Source organism: Anser cygnoides, chromosome 5 (assembly GCF_040182565.1).
Source record: "Anser cygnoides isolate HZ-2024a breed goose chromosome 5, Taihu_goose_T2T_genome, whole genome shotgun sequence".
Taxonomy (NCBI): Eukaryota; Metazoa; Chordata; class Aves; order Anseriformes; family Anatidae; genus Anser; species Anser cygnoides.
The window spans coordinates 52,859,653-52,868,306 of NC_089877.1; the positions used below are offsets into that span (position 1 = coordinate 52,859,653).

Consider the following 8,654-nt stretch of genomic DNA (forward strand, 5'->3'; position numbering starts at 1 on the left):
CTTGTACAGTTCTGGTGTATGCCAGGATAAGTACAAAAATCTATGAAGGTATTAAGTTTTTCATCAGCTCTCATGGTCTTTGAGAAACATACTGTCTGGCATACAGTATCGAATTCAGATGAACTTTGTACAAGAAAGCTGGAATATCCTTGTGCAATTTTAGTTGGAAGAGGAATAGAAGAGAAGTTCTGGAGAGCTAGTTGTATGACAGGATTTGAAAAAAAAAATCCAATTACTTATCCTAGTAAGGTAAGAACCAAGAAAGATAGAGCTATTTTCTGAATATACATGGTGCTAGGGATTAGTATCAAACAGGAAAAAAATTAACCCATGAGGTCCAAATAGCAACCTCTGGGTCAAAATCAGCCTGCCATTTTTTCCATTGAGGAGATAATGAACAGTTTGAGTAATAGATCCTCATGTACGTACAGTCATTTTCCTCCTTTCTCCATGTGAATGGCCTAGAAGTGACCATTATGACTTTTTGGTGCAGTGAAGGGGCTGAGGAGGTGTCCCCCCTGCAGGTACCACACCATGCAATGTCCCAAGCTGCTGCCACCGTTGCATCAGCTCACTGTAGAAGGCAAAGCCCTGCTTCTGAGATCCAGTTCACTCATTTCCCAAAGCTCAAACAACCTGATTTGAGAAACACAAGAAATAGGATGAGCAAAACAAACAGCTTGGTGTTTCAGGGTAAACAAATACAATGACCTCACTAAGATGGTTGAACATAGCTAATATCATAGCTAATATCAGCTGTTATTAGCAGAGAGTAGGCCAAAGCAAGAAACACTGGTTCAGCAGCACATATACTAAAATTGGCACATTACAGAGAAGATTAGCATGGCTCCTGAGCATGAATAAAACACAAATTTGTGAAGCGTTCCATATTTTTGATTCTATGCTGTGGCACTAAGGGAGATTTTTTAGTAGTGGGACTCAGTAGGTCAGGTTGGTGGTTGAACTTGATGATCTTGAAGGCCTTTTCCAAGCTAGATCATTCTATAATTATTAGGGGGAAAAAAAAAAAAAAAAAAAAAGGAGATTTTCAGCTAACTCACAGCATGGAACAGCCCGTAGTGACATGGACTCCACACCTCTGTGGGCTCGTCCACCATGCAGAAATACTGGAATTGTGCTATAATCATAAGTGTAATTGCTTGTGTACAGCTTACATACAGAAGCAATGTGCTAGAGTCACATGCATTTTGTCATTTAACAGATTTGGTAGACAGCACACTGAAAGTCCCATGTAACTTTGCCTAGGGAAAGGATTTCCCACCTATACGAGCTGCAACATGCTGCTCCTACAGCTGCAATGAAGGCAGTAAAATGGAAAGCAGTCACCTCACGCATTTTGCCACTCTCAGCACCAAGTGAGGGTTGATTTGTGCAATCAGTATGTTAAAGGAAGAGATAATGAAAAAACATTAATCCAAATTTTCCTCAGTAAGTTTTTCCAATACCATTATTATTGCCAGTTCTAGTCTCTGTTGCTGACTCATGCTAGGAACATAAGTAGGATAACTAGGTTTCAGATCAAGTACTCATCAGTTGCCTGACGAGGTAAAGATCACATTTTCTTTAAACTATCAAACATCTTAAATCAAAGTTTAATTTCTCAGCTAATGCTTCCACCCCCCAAGAATACAATGCGTCTCTCAGCCTTTAGTCTTGATAGAGGAAATATTAACAACAATTAAAAAAAAAAAAAAAGTTGAAAAACAACCTGACCAGCTTATTTTAAGCCTTCCTCTACACTTTCTCCTACTTTCCCTTCTGCTTCTGGTTTATATCACCTCACCCTGTAGTTAATCAGCCTGGTGCTGACAATTAGGCTTGTTAACACTCTCCTTGCAAAAGGCTTGCTCTCCAATTAGGCTGCCTGGAATACTGCAGGCAGACAGAAGAGAACAGAAGAGGAAGTGGCTGTTCCTGGTGCTGTAGTCTCAACAGCATCTGCAGGAAGACCTGGCAGCAAAGGGTAGAGCTTTTAACCCCTGAGCTGCCAAGGCATTTTAACACACTGTACTGTAAAGAAGCTCAGTTTGTGATTAAAACGGGGATTTTGTTTGTTTGCTTGTTTAATAAAAGATTAAAGATCTAGCTAGACACATTGTAGGAGTCACAAAAGTACCTGTTCCAAGTTTAGTACTTAACTCATGTTATTTACACAGGGTATTAAATGCCAAAACACTTTATTACAGGTAAACCGTTAATACTATCTCGACATATGTCATACATACAATTTCATCACAAGCTATTTAGTGTCTTTCTTTGTATATTTACTGACCAAGATCTTAATTCTGATTGCTACTGTTTTCCATGCAGTCAACAACTGATTAACCCTCTTGCACTGTGATGTCCCTGTGCTGATTGCTCCCAGTTAATTTGACATACGTATTCTGGATTGCTTTTGTATAATACTGTAGTACCATAAAATATATGATGATGATGTAGACCTGAGGCAGAAACAGTTGTGAAAGTATCAGCAGCAGTCATAAGAGATATGGAGCACATAAGAGATATGGAGACATGGAGCATTACGTTTTTAGGGCTGTGAATGGAGACCATGTTTCTGGTAAGTTTTTCATTGCCCGTGGATAGTGGCTTACAGATGGGGCAAAGGGTATGTACAGTCTGGGGCCATGGCACTGAAACTGCTCTAACAGGCATGTTTTCTGAATATTACACTGGCTTACATATTACACTGGCTTAATTTTCATGCAATAATGTATGTATTTGGGCATATTAATAATAATGTAGTCAGTGGAAAGATATCCATGGTTGCTGGCAGCATAAGAGTGGCTCTGTAGACAGAGTAGGTCATGAAGAGTGATTGGAGTTTTATTTTAGCACTATATAGTATGTAGTTTTTCAGTGAAATGGCTAGGTTTCAAATGTTACCCGTCAAACACAGAATTGTTTAACTTCATTCTTGTGTTAGTAGCTGTACTGAAGTTAACAAGACTACTCCTCCTGTTGAAGGTCAGGCCTCTAAGTATTTATAGCCTTATTAAAAACAAAAGAAATTCTGAAAAACAAACACCTATAAAAATCTGTATTCTTGAAACTAGCCAAAGTTCAGCAATGTTTATTTTATTCCCTACTATACTTCCCACATGCTATGCATCTGGGAGTCATTTATTATGGAATTGTTTACAGAAGCTATTGATAACACTAATGTACAAACATCAGTTGTTTTTCATGCTGCTGGAGACTTTATGGTTCACTTTCATAAAGACTTAACAGAAGTGCACTGCTGAGGAAGCCAAAGTAGACACTCCTTAGCTTGGTTTGATGAGTTGAAGCTTCAGTGATTCTTCAGTGGAATATTAACTACAGTAACAATACCATTTTCAATGAATTAAAATTTAAAAACAGCCACTCAATTGTCTCCCAGGGGATTAGTTTCTAGTGATGTTTCATTGAAAATGATGTTAAAATCTTGACTTTTGTTAAAAGTAAAATATTAAGGACTGTTTTTGCTCTTACAGCTGTGCAGTGTTAAAAGTCCATCTAAATGAAATTGGTTTCATTAGGTCCCATAACAACTAAATTTCCTCCAAGGGTGACTATTATAATACAGCCTCTGTAATCCAGATTTATCCTTTAGGAATTGAAACCCTGTTGACAGGTTTCAGTGGACATTGTTTGCATACAACTTTTGACTTTGATAACACACAGTTAATATAGAATGGAGAAAAATAGGCATATACCCACTGGCATCAAACAAGAATGCATGACCCTTCTGTTTTTCAGACAGCCATTCCTAGCCAACTCTATCACAGATTGGCAGATCAATGCAGAGAGGACAGCACAGAAAGAAAGTAGCGTACACAAGGACGACAGAGTTACAGAAGAAGGTGACAAAATGCAGAGAATACCAAGGGTATTGTGGAAGTTTAAAGCAAGAGAAAGAACCCCAAGTTAGGGAGATGTGGAAAGAGTATTTTGTAGAGCTGGTCAAAGATGTCACACTCAAATATCTATTTCTTGAGACAATGGTGTTTTTGACAGAACAACAATTTTCATGGGAAGATTTGTCATTTGGGTGAACATTTTAGATTGCTGACATATTTCAACAAATCAAACCACAAAGACTTGGGTGGTTGAAAATTATTTTTTTTTTCCATGCATGACAGCTTTTAGGAAAAAAAAATAATTCTTCAACGGGTCTTTTTATTGGAATAAAAGATTATTCTCCCCCAAATAATTTATTTAGTATTCAGATAAAAACAGAAATGGGAAGGAACAAAAGATGGACAAAAAGAACAGAACTGGAAAGAAAAATATGAAAAAGAGAAGTGAAATGGAATATGTCTGGTGCAATTTTCATGCAAGGGAAATTGATAATGAAAAGAGAAAGCCTAAGGGAAGATATATTGTGAACAAACAATAAGAAGGCAAGAAAAGAAGATAAATAAAAAATAAAATTAAAAAAAAAAAGATGGTGGAAAAATATATGGGCAAAAAGTCATCTTTCTTCTGCTCCCTGCTAATGGCACAAGAAGTTTCCATGTTTGCAGTTTGCCAAGAAACTCAGAATTTCAGCTACTTCTGTTCACTGTTTTGCTTGAATTTATGCTTTTCTTAATGGAGTCATCTTTGAAATAAGTAGGAAGCGTTAACAGATGTATATAAAATGGCAAGGGGCATGCAGGTGGTGCTCTGTGGGTAAAACAAGTACAATTAGGGTGTAGTGTATTCCCCCTCTCCTGGGGGATGTGTATTTTATCATAGCCTTCAAAGTTTTAGTCTGTACTGTAAAAGAAGGCACGGGAAGTCAGTTACAGAATTTGCAAGCCTGGGGGAATCCCAAAGGCGAGGATTTTGTTTTGTTTTGTTTTACTCAAAAGTTTTAACTGCGCACCCAAACTTCCCCTGCTTCACTGTGCTTTGCCCCACTGTTCCTATGGTGCTGTCACTCTTCTGTGCCTTTCCTTTTTGTTTTCCCTGAGATCCCTACTGCTATTTCGTGTAAAACTTGTGTCCCTTTCAGCTCTCCTTTCTCTGTTCCAGCTCTCCTTTGCTAGCCCCGTTCTGATCCCACCTTTGTGTTTTTCTGCAGTACTCAGAAACTCCTCAAAGCCAGAGTTCATAAGAAAGCCCAGAGAAGAAAGGCTACCCTGGGCTATGCGTTTTCAGGCTTGAGCCCACTTTTTGTATCTGATCAGGATTTATTTTATCATGTCAATGTGTTATAACAACACAATCCTTCCTATTGTCTACTGAATAAACTAACTCAGACTGGTTTAAAAATGCAAGCCTAAACTCTGTGTTTATAGGGAATCCTATAACTTGCTTGCATTTTTAAAAAAGAGGAAATAATGTTGTTAACAGACACAACTAAACAACAAAAATGAAAGATGAGGCTAAGCAATTCTCCTAGCTGGAAACTTCTGTTGTACACAGCAGCAAAACACAGACAACACAAGGGAGGAGCCACTGTAATTGGCTTTTGCTGTGATCTCTAGATTTTCGATTGAAAGGATCATGTCTAGGGTTCTATGCTGGTTCTTTTCTCATAAGCTCTCAGTACTTAGAAGTCTTTTCTTCCACTCTTAATTTGCCTGGAGCAAGGCTTTTATCTAGACTTTTAGCCAAGAGGCACCTGCTGAAATATTCATTGGCAGAAATTGTGCCATGGGTGTTTTTCCCCATTTGTCCAGTTCTGTGTCATTAAAATAGGGTTGAGTGCAACGAAAATAGGATTTGACACAGAAGAATGGCATTCGCTCAAAAACTTTATATAATAGGCAATTAACCCTTTTCAGTGCAAGAATTTAAATATTAAAGACTGCTGAATAGTACTCTTTGTCAATGGCCCTTTTGCACCACTTCAAAATAGAATTGAATATTACAACTTCAATTTGTGGGAGAATCAAATGATAATCTGCAAGCTTTTTTTGAGGATGATTTAAATAATTTGCTGTTTGATTTTTTTACTGATCTCTAACTGAAGGTGATGGTCATTTGAGAAAATACAAAGTTGAGAAAATGCCACGAAACCAGAGCCTTTAAAATTTTATAATATGCACCTAAAGTCTGTCCATCCTTCTCTCCTTCCTTTTGTCCTCCCTTTCTGCCTATCTTCCTGCCTGCTTTTTCCTAATACTTGGATAATCATAAAAATGATTCAAATGATATTTTTGTTTTGGATTTAGGTTTGGGAATGGAAATGTCAGTTTTCAAAAATCTCAGAGGATAAAATTAAGACTGAATCAAATAGGTACATGTAATTAAGCCTGGGGTATTTTTGACCTTATACAAAGTGGACCTCAAAGTTCACCAGTTAGCCTTCCTTTGAGTAGGGGTCAGGCTGGGTGAACTCTTGAAGGTCTCTTCTGACCAAATTATTCTGTGATTCTATTTTATGATTCTAATATGAGCAGATACTCAATGTACAGCGACAGAGGAGTATTTTTAAAAACAAATTTTCAAATGTAATCAGTTTTGCGGCATCAGGTGGTACAACAGAATTCTTCAGTATGATATTACTTCACCCTGTGTTTGAGGGTCTAATCCTAGGCCTGATCTGATAGTCCTCACAAGAATGTAAATCCAATGACATACAAGAAATTTCCTTGTAGACATATTGGAAATGTCCTTGCATGGTTGGATTCTGTTATCTGATAATATAGACATGTAATACTTTAACAACCTTTCTCTAAAGATCTCAAAGTACACGCTACACAGTCACAAATAAAACTGTGTAAAACTTGAAATGGAGAAATATTCATTGTCTCATATGTATCAGTATAAAAACAGACACAAAAATCAATCAGGTTTCTCAAAGATTTTGCAACAACAGTAATTTGTAAGTTACTACTGTGCATCCACAGGGTATATAGAGCATGCAACCAGTGGGTAGCAAAGGATGGGACAGTTTAATATACTATCCCTCTGTTTTCTTGACTACCACAATTCTGGGCTCCTTAGAGAACTGTCAGAATTTAAACAGCATTATTTGCTTAGGAAAGCTGTATCAAAACTTCTACAACTGCAGTGCTGTGTCTTGCAACCCCACCCTTAGTCTTCTTCCCTTGCATTGGAGAGACGTCCAGAAGGTAGGAGCAAAGCGAGCATGGAGGTGCCTCTGGGCAGTTTAATGGCAATTCTCTAGTATCTTTGGACGCTTATTCCCTTTTCATGTTTCTTTATGCAAGAACAAGGGCATAATCTGTTCAGAAATAAAGATCTTAACTATTCATGATTCATGAATAGTTACTGATTCATGAGTAAGATCATGAATCTACATTACATGAATAGTACTGATTCATAAGTAAGATCATAAATCTACTAAAAATATCTTTATATCCAGAGTTTTTGTTAAATGCATAGGTTATGAGGGGAGTTACAAATAATGATCTCTATATATAAAGAAGTTTCAAAATAAGTAGCCAAAGTAAAAGCATGTAAAACATTTATATATTTATGATAGGACATAAGAAGAGAGGCAAATTCTTATTAGCTACATCCAGTTAAAATCTGGATTTTCTCCACAGCTTCAAATAGAGTTGCATTGATTTTGCGCTGGTGCAAGTGAGAACGGGACATAGCTTTCCATTCAGTGATTATACTGCAATGATAAATTGTGGCCTGAAGTGTGATTTTGCCTATCATCCTCTTCTCACCAACAGTTGATGGAGAACATTTTTTCCACAAATTTTATTTTAAAAGATGTTGACATTTTTGCAGTGTCAGATCAGAATACAGCAATATTCCACTTTGGGTGTTCCAGTTAAAGTTTCCCGGTGGAAATACATCACACAAGCCTAGCAAACAAAATCATAGTGCAAGCTCTTCTAGGACCTGGAGCAGGAATTTTGGCAGTCTTTTTATCCCCACATAGAATAATGAGAGTTTATTAGGGAGAGTGAAGGCAGGATATTTTGCATGAAAGCTACTCAATGGAAGTAAATTTTGTTCTGTTAGAAATGCACATTTGATTCGGTTGCAGTTTATGAAAAACTTTAGATGTGTATTTATGTTTATTCAGCAAGCATTCTAACATATGTTAAACAAAGAACAAACAAACAACAACAGCAACAACAACAAAGTCTAAGTCCAGTGAAAGAATTTAAATATTTTAAAGTTAGACAATGTGATACTTCACTTGTTGGCATTTGGTTGATGGGAAGGAGTCTAGACCCGTAAGAGAGAGTCTCTGGGTACCGGTGATCTTCCCTAGATAATATCAGGAGGGATATATTTCTAAAAGATGCAATCAGAATGCCTGAAGGTCTCTAAATTCTAGACACTTCCATGCTGGGTGCTAACTCAATGGTGAGAAGTTTCAGGATCACAATTGCAATTTTCCTAAATGCCATGTGAGCTCTGTGTCAGTCTCTAGTGCTCCTTAGACCTCATAAAGTCTTTCAAAATAGAGATGAAGATCTGAATCAGATCATCTGCAGAGATGCAGACCTTGTGGGAGATCTGCAAAGGGCATTCTGGACTGTTAGACACCGACAAGTGCCCGTGCTCTGCCCAAAAAGAAGGAAGTACAGGGAAATATCCAAAAACCACGATCCAGAAGCATTTGTACTTTTTTCAACCTCCACAAAGCTAGGAATGAATTTTGCATAAAGTCTCCAGACTTCTGGACTGTCAATTACAGGGAAAAAAAATATAAAAAAAAAATCCAACAA

The 8,654-nt window shown here is 37.4% G+C and overlaps 1 non-coding gene across 1 annotated transcript; it reads left to right on the forward strand.

Annotated features, from left to right (window-relative positions):
- The first annotated feature begins 792 nt into the window (after window positions 1-792).
- LOC125183554 (U6 spliceosomal RNA) lies at window positions 793-895 on the forward strand. Its single transcript, XR_007165769.1, has one exon. It is a non-coding gene; the product is annotated as a U6 spliceosomal RNA (small nuclear RNA).
- Window positions 896-8,654: the final 7,759 nt, after the last annotated feature.